Consider the following 12,012-nt stretch of genomic DNA (forward strand, 5'->3'; position numbering starts at 1 on the left):
CGCCACAACCTGGAAACCAAGATAGACTCCATATTCTCAACCTGCGCTCAGGACGCAGCAGACCAGCTGCGGAACACCGCCAAACAGATGAGACAACAATACTATGCCACCTATATGCGCACCAAGAACAGGAAGCTTGAGAAACTCGGCATCACCACCAACAGCAACCAAGCCTCCCCGGTACCACAGTAGAAAACAATACAGGGAAATCTATTGTCAACTTGTCGGACAACACCCTTAAACCAGACGAAGCCCTCAGCAGAGGGCTCAATTTCTGCACCACCACCAAAATGGACCCTATCATCTTGCGGCAGACAGTGAGGAATTCATCAGGCGAATGAGGCTCCGGGTGTTCTTCCACAGACCCCAAGAGGCCAACTTCGAACCCAATGAGACAACCAATGAACCGGAACAGCAGTCCGAGAGATCTGCGGTGCGGCAATCGAAGAGGAAAGAATCGAATTGGACCACTTCCGAAGGCCGCTGCCCGAGACTCGACATGTATGCGCTCAAGCCATCAGGAGTCGCGTCAATGCCCGATTCATCAGTCTCATTCACAAGACAGCCCCGAACATCACATAAGCACAGCGCAACGCCATCTGTGCTCTCAAGACCAACCGCAACATCGCCATCAAACCAGCAGACAAAGGAGGGGCCACCGTCATACTGAACAGAACAGACTACTGCAAAGAAGTGTACCGACAACTCAACAACCAGGAAGACTAGACAGTAGTGGACACTACAGACAGTAGAGCCAAGGACTTGGCTCCTCCCACTGCAACTGGATCCTCAACTTCCTGACGCATAGACCATAATCAGTAAGGGTAAATAACAACACCTCCTCCACGATAGTCCTCAATACCAGGGCCCCGCAAGGCTGCATGCTTAACACCCTACTATACTCCCGATATGCATATGACTGTGGCAAAATTTGGCTCCAACTCCATCTACAAGTATGCTGATGACACGACTGTACTGAGTCGAATCTTGAACAATGACAAGTCAGAATACAGAGGGAGATAGAGAACCTAGTGGAGTGGTGTAACAACAACAATTTCTCCCTCAATGTTAGCAAAACTAAAGAGCTGGTTATTGACTTCAGGAAGCAAAGTATCGTACATATCCCTGTCAGCAGCAATGGTGCTGAGGTGGAGATGGTTGACAGCTTCAAATTCCTAGGTGTGCACATCACCAACAATCTGTCCTGGTCCACCCACGTCGACGCTATAACCAAGAAAGCACAACAGCGCCCATACTTTCTCAGGAAACTAAGGGAATTTGGCACGTCCACTTGACTCTTACCAATTTTTACAAATGCACCATAGCCTGGTATGGCAACTGCTCGGCCCAAGACCGTAAGAAACTACAGAGAGTCGTGATCAAGCCCAGTTCATCACGCGAACCCGCAGCCCATCCACTGACTCCCACTGCCTTGGAAAAGAGGGCAACATAATCAACAACCCCTCCCTCTTACTCACTCTTCCAACTTCTTCATCGGGCAGGAAATATAAAAGTCTGAGAACACACACTAACAGAATCAAAAACAGCTTCTTCCCCGCCGTTCCGAGTCTCCTAATTGAACCGCTTATGGACTGATCTGATTCCTTCACACATCTTTTCTACTGAGTAGCACTGCACTCCTGTATGCTTCAGCCGATGCCTGTGTCTATGTATTTACATTGTGTATTTATGTATGCCCTGTTTTTTTCATGTATGGAATGATCTGTCTGGATTGTACCCAGAACAATACTTTTCACTGTACCTCGGTACATGTGATAATAAACAAATCCAATCCAATCCAACCGGGCTGGGTACAGCACACCAAACTTCACTCATTCCTTGAACAGGACCTTCTTGATCCTACTGAACGCAGCTCGACACTTAGCCAGCTCTGCACCCAGATCCTGGTAGACCCGAATCACATTTCCTTCCCAGGTGCATTCCCACTGCAAGATTTTCTCCTTTCCCAGATATCTGTGCCATCGTACCATCATCGCCCTTAGCTGCTCCACCATCTTCGGCTTCCTTCTCAGCGTCCTGTGCACTCGATCTACCCCGAGAGTCGGTCAAAGAACCCCTCCCCATCAGCTTCCCAAGCATGTTCAATACATATCACGTGGCCTGCGTTCCCCCAATGCCTTTGGGCAATGCCACAATCCGGTGATTCAGCCTCCTCGAGTGATTCTCCAAATCATCCACTTTCTCCCTCCGCTTTCTTTAGCATATTGCCACAAGCGTAATCTCTGCCTCCAACGAGGCCAGCTGCTCCTCATGGTCCACCACCGACTTTTTGGAGCGACGCACTGTATGCCTCCAACCTCTGCTCCTCTCTCTCGATGGCTGCCTGAATCGGATCTGTCACCTTAGCCAGGTCCTCCGAATCTCTGGCTTTTGCTGCTGGAACGTAACCATCAAAAACTCTGGCAACTGTTCCATGGACTACAGAGAGGACAACGACACCTTAGAGCTTCCTGCCACCTTTTCTTCTGTCGCACTTCGCGAAAGCTCCTGGTCTGACTGGGTCCCTATGTAGTTGCACTCTTTGTTTGATAGGGCTGAGACATGCCCACCAGAAGGAGAATCCTTTGTTCTGTCTGTTCCTCTACTTTGTACCAGCAAACACCCCCGTGAAAGGGTAACAGGGACCCAACAAATCGCCTCAATCAGGAGTCAATAAATGTGCGAGGTCTCCATCTTCGGGGGCTTTGGGTCCCTCCAAGCTAATAGTATCCATCTCCGGGCTGCCAGGGAAGCAAAGGCCAGAACGTCTGCCTCTTTCTCCTCCTGGATTCCCGGGTCTTCCGACACTCCGAAAATCGCCACCTCTGGACTCGGTGCCACCCTTGTTTTTAACACCTTGGACATGACATCCGCAAACCCCTGCCAGAATCCCCTAAGCTTCGGGCATGTCCAGAACATATGGACATGGTTTGCTGACCCTCCTGCACACCTTGCGCACCTATCTTCCATCCCAAAGAACCTGCTCATCCGGGCCACTGTCATGTGCGCCCGGTGAACAACCTTAAATTGTATCAGGCTGAGCCTGGCACATGTTGTGGACACGTTGACTACTCAACGCGTCCGCCCAGAGACCACCCTCTATCTCTCCTCCCAACGTCTCTTCCCATTTGTGTTTCAGCTCCTCGGTCTGCATCTCCTCTGACCCCATAAGCTCCTTATAAATGTCCGAGACCCTCCCTTCTCCCACCCACATTCTGGAAACGACCCCGTCCTGAATCCCCCTTGGCGGCAGGAACGGGAAGGTTGAGACCTGCCTGCGTAGGAAGTCCCGCACCTGCAGGTACCTAAACTCATTTCCTCTCGCCAATCCAAATTTCTCCTCCAGCTCCCTAAGCTAGAAAAGCTCCCCTCCCAAAGCTCCCCTCCATAAACATATCTCCCATCCTCTTAATCCCTGCTCTCTGCCATCTCCGGAACCCTCCATCCAGCCTTCCCGGGGCAAACCGGTGATTTTTACAGATTGGAGACCAGACCGATGCTCCCACAGCTCCCACCATGCCTCCTCCATTTCCCCCAGACCTTCAGGGGCGCCACCACCACAGGGCTGGTGGAGTACCGTGCCGACGGCAATGGCAGAGGCGACGTTACCAATGCCCCCAAACTGGTGCCCTTGCATGATGCTGCCTCCGCACGCTCCCATACCGACCCTCCCCCCACCACCCACTTCCTGATCATGGCTATATTCGCCGCCTAATAATGATTACTAAAGTTCGGCAACGCCAGCCCGCTCTCCCCCCGGCTCCGCTCAAGCATCCCCTTTTTTTACTCGCGGGGTCTTGCCCGCGCATACAAAGCCAGTGATCACCTTATTGACCCGTTTAAAGAAGGACCGTGGAATAAAGATGGGGAGACAGTGAAACACAAACAGGAATCTCGGGAGGACCGTCATTTTCACTGTCTGCACCCTCCCAGCTAGGTACAACGGAAGCACGTCCCAGCTTTGGAAATCGTCCTTCATTTAGTCTACTAATCGGGCCAAATGTAACTTGTGTAGCCGTTCCCATTCCCGCGCCACCTGAATGCCTAGGTATTGAAAGCTTCCCCCTAACACCCTAAACGGCAGCTCCCCCTATCACCTCTCCTGTCCCCTTGCCTGGATCGCAAACATCTCACTTTTCCCCATATTCAGGTTATAACCCGAAAACCGGCCAAATTCCCCCAGAATCCTCATAATTTCTTCCATCCCCTCTAGTGGGTCCGAAACATATAGGAGCAGGTCGTCTGCGTATAGCGAGACTCTGTGTTCCACTCCCCCGCCGGACCAGTTCCTTGAGGTTCTCAGCGCAATTGCCAGCGACTCTATGGTCAACGCGAACAGCAGTGCAGAGAGGGGGCATCCCTGTCTCATCCCCTGATGCAGCCTGAAATAGTCCGATGTTGACCTGTTCGTCCATAAGCCCGTAACAGGAGCCTGACACAGTCAATGAAGCCCCGCCCAAATCCAAACCGCCCCAGTACTTCCACAGATATTCCCATTCCACTCGATCAAATGCCTTCTCTGCGTCTATTGTGACCACTACCTCCACGTCCCTACCTTCTGGGGCATCATAATCACATTTAACAACCTTATGTTGGTCGCCAACTGCCTACCCTTAACAAATCCCGCCTGGTCCTCCCCAATCACGTCCAGAACGCAGTCTTCAATCCTAGAGGACAAGATTTTGGCCAGCAGTTTGGTGTCCACATTTAGTCGGGATATCGGCCTATAGGACCCGCATAGCTCCGGGTCCTTGTCCTGCTTCAGAATCAAGAAGATAGTGGCCTGTGACATCGTCAGGGGAAGCACCCCACGCTCCCTTGCCTCATTGAATGTCCTCATCAATAGCGACCCCAATATCCCAAAGAACTTTTTATAGGACACCACTGGGTACCCGTCCAGCCCCAGGGCTTTACTCGACTGCATGGCCTTCAGTCCTGCTGCTATTTCCTCCAACCCGATCGGGGCCCTCAGTCCTTCTACCAACCCCCCGTCCACCTTCGGGAACTTCAGCCCCCCCGAAAAAGTGCCTCATCCCCTCCGGCCCAACTGGGGGTTCCGACTCATACAACCTGCTGTAAAACTCCTTGAACGCCTCATTCATCCCTGCTGAGTCTCCGACCAGGTTCCCGTCCCCGTCCTTTACTTTCCCTATTTCCCTGGCTGCCTCCCTCTTTTTAAGCTGCTGTGCAAGCATTCTGCTGGCCTTTTCCCCATGTTCATAAATCGCCCCCCTCGCCTTCCTCAGCTGCTCCACCGCCTTCCCTGTAGTTAACAAGCCAAACTCTGCCTGTAGCCTCCGTCGCTCCCTTAGAAGCCCTGCCTCTGGGGTATCCACATACCTCCTGTCGACCTGCAATATCTCCTTTATCAGTCAGTCCGTCTCTGCTCTGTCTGCCTTCTCCCTGTGGACCCGTATCGAGATCAGCTCCCCTCTAACCACCGCCTTCAATGCCTCCCAGACCACCACCGCCGAAACTTCACCCGTGTCGTTGACATCCAGGTAGTTCTGAATACATTTCCTCAGCCGTCCACACACCTCTTCATCAGCTAAAAGTCCCACATCCAGCCTCCAGTGCGGGTGCTGGCTACTCTCCTTGCTAACCTGTAGGTCAACTCAGTCCAGGGCATGATCTGAGATTGTGATCGCCGAATAACCCGTGTCCACTACCCCCGTCAGTAGAGCCCTGTTCAAAATTTTAAAAAGTCAATCCGGGAGTACACTTTATGCACATGTAATTAGAAGGAGAACTCCTTCACTCTCGGTGCCCAAACCTCCATGGGTCCTCTCCCCCAATTTGCTCCATGAGCCCCTTGAGCTCCTTCGCCATTGCTGGCACCCTGCCCGTCCTTGAGCTCGACCAGTCTAGCCCAGGATTGATAACTGTGTTAAAGTCCCCTCCCATGACCAACTTTTGCAAATCCAGGTCCGGGATCGTCCCCAACATCCTCTTTATAAACTCCACATCATCCCAATTTGGCGCGTACACATTCACTAGTACCACCGGCAGCCCCTCCAGCTTCCCACTGACCAGAATGTACTGGCCTTGCACATCCGCAACTATTCTTCCCGCCTCGACTAACACTCGCTTATTAATCAGGATCGCGGCCCCTCTAGTCTTACAGTCCAGCACCGAGTGAAAAACTTGTCCGACCCATTCCTTCCTTAATCTAATCCGATCAGTTACTCTAAGGTGCGTCTCCTGTAACATTGCCACGTCCGCCTTCAGTCCCCTCAGATGCGCAAACAAGCGTGCCATCTTAACTGGCCCATTTAGCCCTCTCACATTCCATGTGATCAGCCTGGTTGGGGGGCTAACCGCACCCCCCCCCCTTCGCCGATCAGCCATCACCTTTCTTGGGCCAGTCTCCAGCCCGCGACCCACGCATCCACCGGCCCGCCCTCAGGCAGCCTCCGCCCCATTCCACCTTTCTGTCCCACAGCAGATGTCCCTCCCCCGTCAGCAGAACATTTTCCCCCCCTCCCAGTAACAGCATTGTGTAAACCAACCCCTTCAACAAGCATAGCATCTGCTCACTCCCCACTGCGCTTCCATGAGCTAGCCCGCCCAGCTAGCTTAGTGACCCCCAGACATTATCCCACCTATTGTTTCCTCCCCACCCCACCCCCCCCTCTCCCCCGCTCGGACACACATATGCAGAAGAAAAACAATCCCAACACAATTGCCCGAAAATAAAACGCGAAAAACAAAGGAAAGATCAAACGGAAGATCCAACATCTAACAAACATACCTCCATCCCCCATCAGTGAAAATGTAAACTTTAACTCACTCAGCTCTGCAACAAGCCCCAAATAAATACAGAAGGCATTACAGATAACGTCCGAAAACAAGAAACTTTTTTAACATCAGCGCTGCAGCAAAGTTCAAAGACCTCAGTCCGCCACCAGTCCTTTCCTTCTCACGAAGTCCATCGCTTCCTCGGGCGGCTCAGAATTAAAATGTTGCTCCTCATACGTGACCCAGAGACGGGCCGGATACAGCAGTCCAAACTTCACCTTTTTCTTGAAAAGGGTCGATTTTATCCGATTGAACCTTGCTCTTCTACTGGCTACATCCGCACTCAGGTCCTGATAGATTGCAGGATACTATTCTCTCATTTACAACTCCGTGTCTGCCTGGCCCACCGTAAAATACGCTCCTTGTCCAAGTACCTGTAGAATCTCACCACCATTGCCCTCGGGGGGGGTCCCCCACTCGCGGCTTCCTCACGAGCGCTCTGTGAGCCCTGTCCACCTCCAAGGGTCGGGAGAACGTCCCATCCCCCAGTAACTTCTCGAACATGCCCGCTATGTATGTCCCAGCGTCCGCTCCTTCGGACCACTCCGGGAGACCAACGATTCTCAAGTTCTGCCGGTGGGACCTATTCTCTAGGTCCTCCATCTTCTCCAGGAACCTTTTCTGCTGGTCTCTCCGCATCCCCACCTCCAACTCCACCGCTGTTTGATGTTCCTCCTGCTCAGCCAGCGCCTTCTCTACTTTCTGGATCGCTCGGTCTTGGGCATCCAGTCTAAGTTCCAGCCGCGCAATCGATTCCTTAATCGGGTCCAAGCATTCCTGTTTCTGCTTGGCGAAGCCCTCCTGAATAAACTGCATCAGCTGCTCCGTCGACCGCTGGGTGGACAAGCCAGGACCCCGGTCGTCCGCCATGCTTTCTCCCGCTGCAGCTTCAGCCCAAGCCTTCTCTGTTCGCCTATTTCTTCCTTTGCAAGCTCATGTGGTCCGCCTCTCCATGCACTGATGTAGGAATCCACTCCACAATTGCCTCCACCATCAATTTACCATATCAAGTCCGACAAAAAATAGTGGGGAAAGGTCCAAAGTCCAACCCGAGCGGGAGCCACCAAATGTGCAACGTAATCCTTCACAGCCGCCACCAGAAGTCTTTTTTTGCTTGCTTTAATGTGACATGTGAGCCTGCTTTGTCCTCACAATCTCATTTGCTTTGTCATTCAATGTTACATTTCTGCTGAAGACTTCAGTTGATGATTTAAGATCTCACCACATCCATTGAAAAAAAATCAAGAGATGTGTCTTCAAACTTGCCATGCTTAGTCTTGAAATGCCTCTGAAGTTTTGGGGGGTTTAATCTTTAGTTTCCCTGCATATAACACACATGAACTTTGCATGCTGTTTTGCAGTGGCACAATTAATAAACGCATGCCTCAAGAATTTGTCTTTATACTGCTTTGTTCCTGTTTTCAGCTTCTGCTCATGGGTGGTTCATTAGAAGTCCTGGAGCTCACTCTAGCATTGCTGGCAGCAACAAAATGGAAGAATCTCTCTTGCTTCCAGAGCTCCTGACGTCAGCATACCTGCTCTCTGCTGCCACTTATGGAGAGAAGACTCCATCGATTTTTTAATAGAATCTGCTCCTGGGTCAGCTGATGTCAGGAGGGGGCAGCCTACCTGGGGCTTTAGGCCTCTGCATTGCTGCGGGGCATGCATGCGTGGGATAGCCAGCATTCTGAAAGCCGGTCGCAACCCACATTTGTTAAAGCCAGTCGTAGTTGTTGGCACTTCTTCCCGTGATCAGGAATGCCATGACTGATGGCGCCGAGGGTGTCCCAACACCCGCCCATGGCCCACCCGCAGGTGGCGACCCTGACTTTGAAAATGACTTATCTGAAAGGACAAAGGCAACAGGTGTATCGGAAGACTACCCCCTCTCCCCCTTGCAAGTTCCGCTCTAAGTCACAGGTCCATCCTGACGTGGAACTGTATAGTCATTCCTTCACTGTTACTGAATCAAAATCATGGAACTTCTTCTCCACCAGCACCGACAGTGTACGGACTGCAGCAGTGCCAACAGCACCATCAGTGTACCTACACAGGCAGCAGTTCAAGAAGGCCACGATTACATTCTCAAAGTCAAATACAGATGGACATTAAATGCTGGCCTTGCCAGCGATGTTCACATTACACAAATTAAAGAAATAGTTTACAAAGTCTATTCATTGCATCAAATCATAAATGATAAATATTTGTGATAAACAAGTAGAAAAAGTTACAACTGACTAAAATATATCCTTGGAAGAGTATGGTGCAGAGAGGAGGGAGAGATATCCTGTCAGATTAATGCTGAATCTCTGTCAGCCGTCTGCAGAAACTGCTGTTCAGCTCACAGCTTCCAACAACAAACTCAAAAACTGACTGCCATGGACCTGGCCTCTCCCATTACTACATCCTCTTTATCCCACTTAAATCCAATGACCCAATTACTAATGTTTAAACACAATGTCTCTTTCCAGAAATCATAACAAAAACCCATTAGGCCTCTGCTTTTACACACAAGTATGATTTGAAATACCTATGATCGTACTTTTACAACATCGTAATTGCACCTTATGCAGCCACAGTGTCTGTCTATCTTTTAAACCAGGATTTTAATAAATTATTTCTGCACCAGTTACATATAATACAATGTGTACACCAATTTCTTACATTCATCACACAAGTGATCAAAGTCCAAATTTTCTCCTATCCTTAAATGCTAGATAGAGATCAGCTTTGGGTTTCGTGGGCTTCAGTTCCTTTTATTCCACTGATTGGGCATGATGGAATTAAGCACAGACCCAGAGAGCGGCCTCCATTTTAAGCACTGGCCTCCTGCTGAACCCTTTGAGCCTTGCGGGACACCCTGCAGCTTCCAATCTCACAAGGTCACCAATTAAACCCCAAGACAAACAAGGCGCATCCCTTTCACAGAGAAAAGCTTGATATTTATTAAGGTTGGGGTGGGGGAGCAAGAAAGAAAGTGGAGTTGCCTCTGCTATTGGCCTGGTTGAGATTAGTTTCATGACAGGGCAGGCACAAAGCTCGAAGGAACAAACATACACCAACATTCTGTTTACACCATCCTGTTGGTCATTTTAAAAATAGCAGACATGTAAATAAAAGTTGACTTTTTCTTATATTGTACCACCTTGATTATGTTTTGTACAATAACTTGGTGGAAGTACAAGCTGAGAATGGCATGTTGTGGACAGTGAAAGCTGGACAGTGGATTGAGACAAAAAAAGAGAAATTACTGAGAAAGATTAATTAGAGCCAAATCAGTAGAGGGGAAGAAATAAAGTGGGAGAAAAAGATTGGTTTGAGAGATTGAGAAAAATGTGACGGGAAGGACAAGAAAACATTTGAAATTTAATATTTACAAAATTTCTAACAATTTACAGCATGCAGAAATGAGACATATGTTTAATTGTTTTTTAGTTTAAAATGTTCCTGAAGGGAGAATTATTGGTATTGCATTATTATCACACCATTTACCAGATACTTGAGCTATCAGCCATAACTTTCTGTGGTGAATTTAGTAAACAATGAATCAATAAATATGGCAAGATCTGAAAAATAATGGGGAGACTAAGAGCAAGATAATTGTTGGAGCAACATAAATTGACCAGCAAATTCTGGAAATTCACAACTCATGTCACAGCTCTTCATTTTCTGAACTTGCTGGCTAATTTGCATGTTAATAATGGCATGACTCATTAAATGTGCTATTTTTCCATGAAGGTTTGGCTCACTGCCTTTGCAGTATTAAACAGCCATGATCCATTTGGTAAATTAATGTTGTTAGAAATAAAATTATTTTGCACCTCAATATTTATTGCAATGTAAAAAATGTTTTCAACAGGATCTCCATTGCAGCTATTTCTACCTTGAATGTCTTGTCTTTTTTCTTTGACAGAATTCAAGTTTTAAGAAACCCAGTCCAGCATGAATCATTCATGTAAAAAAAAGGCATTGGATCTTTCCTTCATCACACCTCACAAAATAAACATTCATACATCTGCATTATAATCTGACCGAAATGCATCTGCACACTGTCAGATACATTAAGTTGCTGTAATCGCACCCTGGCAAAAAGTTCTAATTTCAGTTTTGACAAGCACTGCTATATTTTCATGATCCTCTAATTTAAACAAAATACCATTAATTTTTTAAGCTGCATTTTAATATATCCACCCTGTGAAAACATATGAAATCTCGGCTTCCTATGACTGTCATTTGTATTCAAGCTGACTTTATGAATATTAATAGCTGTGCTATTCTGATTAAACAGGCTTCATATAAAATCCCCATGAATCCTGTAGCTCTAATAACACCTCATTTTTCATATTCTTTATGAATTTTTGTTCAGACATGAAACTGGTGAAAAATACTTAAACAAGATTTAATTTATCTTTGATTGCCTTCTAAAGCAAATTGGCAAATATAATGACTAATTTATCTGCATCAACTCACACAACTGCTCGTTTCTCAAAAAAAAATTAAATTCCAATTATTAAACAATACAGGTGGCCATGTGGAATGGAATAAACTTTGTAACATTCAACTTTTTTTAAAAGGTCACGTTCTATTGTGAACTCAAGCAAGATTGGTCAAATGTAAGTAAATAGTAGTTTATAGATTTTGCTGTCACAGTTAAAATGAACTACTGTCTTCAATAGGAAATGTGCAAATAATCCAGATTATTTTTCCACTTCCTTGATAGAAATAAAATATTCTAAGTTACGTTCATATCTAAAATTAACAAATACAGGTCCCTTCCCACAGATGGCTTGTGGGAAAATGTGGCAACCAATTTGCCGAGGTTGACAAACATCAGGAATCAATTTGCACACAGGAGGGTTCCACAAATGGCACATTAATGAATGGACAATATAGTTCAGGTGGAGGTGTTTGATGAGCAAATGTTGGCCAGAGCATCAGGTCAACTTCAAGTGCTTCTTCAAATAATACCATATGATCTTTTACATCCTGCTGCCCAAGCAGATGAGTATTTAATTTAATGTCTTCTCTGAAAGACAACACCTTTAAAAATACGACAATCCCCATTACTGCAGTCAGGGCAGCATGGTAGCACAGTTGCTTCACAGCTCCAGGGTCCCAGGTTCGATTTCTGGCTTGGGTCACTGTCTATGTGGAGTCTGCGCTTTCTCCTCGTGTCTGCGTGGGTTTCCTCCAGGTGCTCCGGTTTCCTCCCAC

At 47.9% G+C, this 12,012-nt stretch overlaps 1 protein-coding gene across 7 annotated transcripts in view; it reads right to left on the reverse strand.

The window, feature by feature from the left end:
• Positions 1 to 12,012, reverse strand: part of mipol1 (mirror-image polydactyly 1) — a 654,701-nt gene that overhangs the window by 557,811 nt on the left and 84,878 nt on the right. Inside the window, exon 1 of one of the 7 annotated variants that reach the window (XM_072488844.1) lies at positions 6,791 to 6,955. The exons of the other annotated variants lie outside the window; for them this stretch is intronic. The gene's annotated coding sequence lies outside the window, so the exon portion shown is untranslated. Of the gene's footprint in view, positions 1 to 6,790; positions 6,956 to 12,012 lie in introns of those variants that run through there. 7 annotated transcript variants of the gene reach the window in all.

This window comes from Scyliorhinus torazame, chromosome 2 (assembly GCF_047496885.1).
Source record: "Scyliorhinus torazame isolate Kashiwa2021f chromosome 2, sScyTor2.1, whole genome shotgun sequence".
Lineage (NCBI taxonomy): Eukaryota > Metazoa > Chordata > Chondrichthyes > Carcharhiniformes > Scyliorhinidae > Scyliorhinus > Scyliorhinus torazame.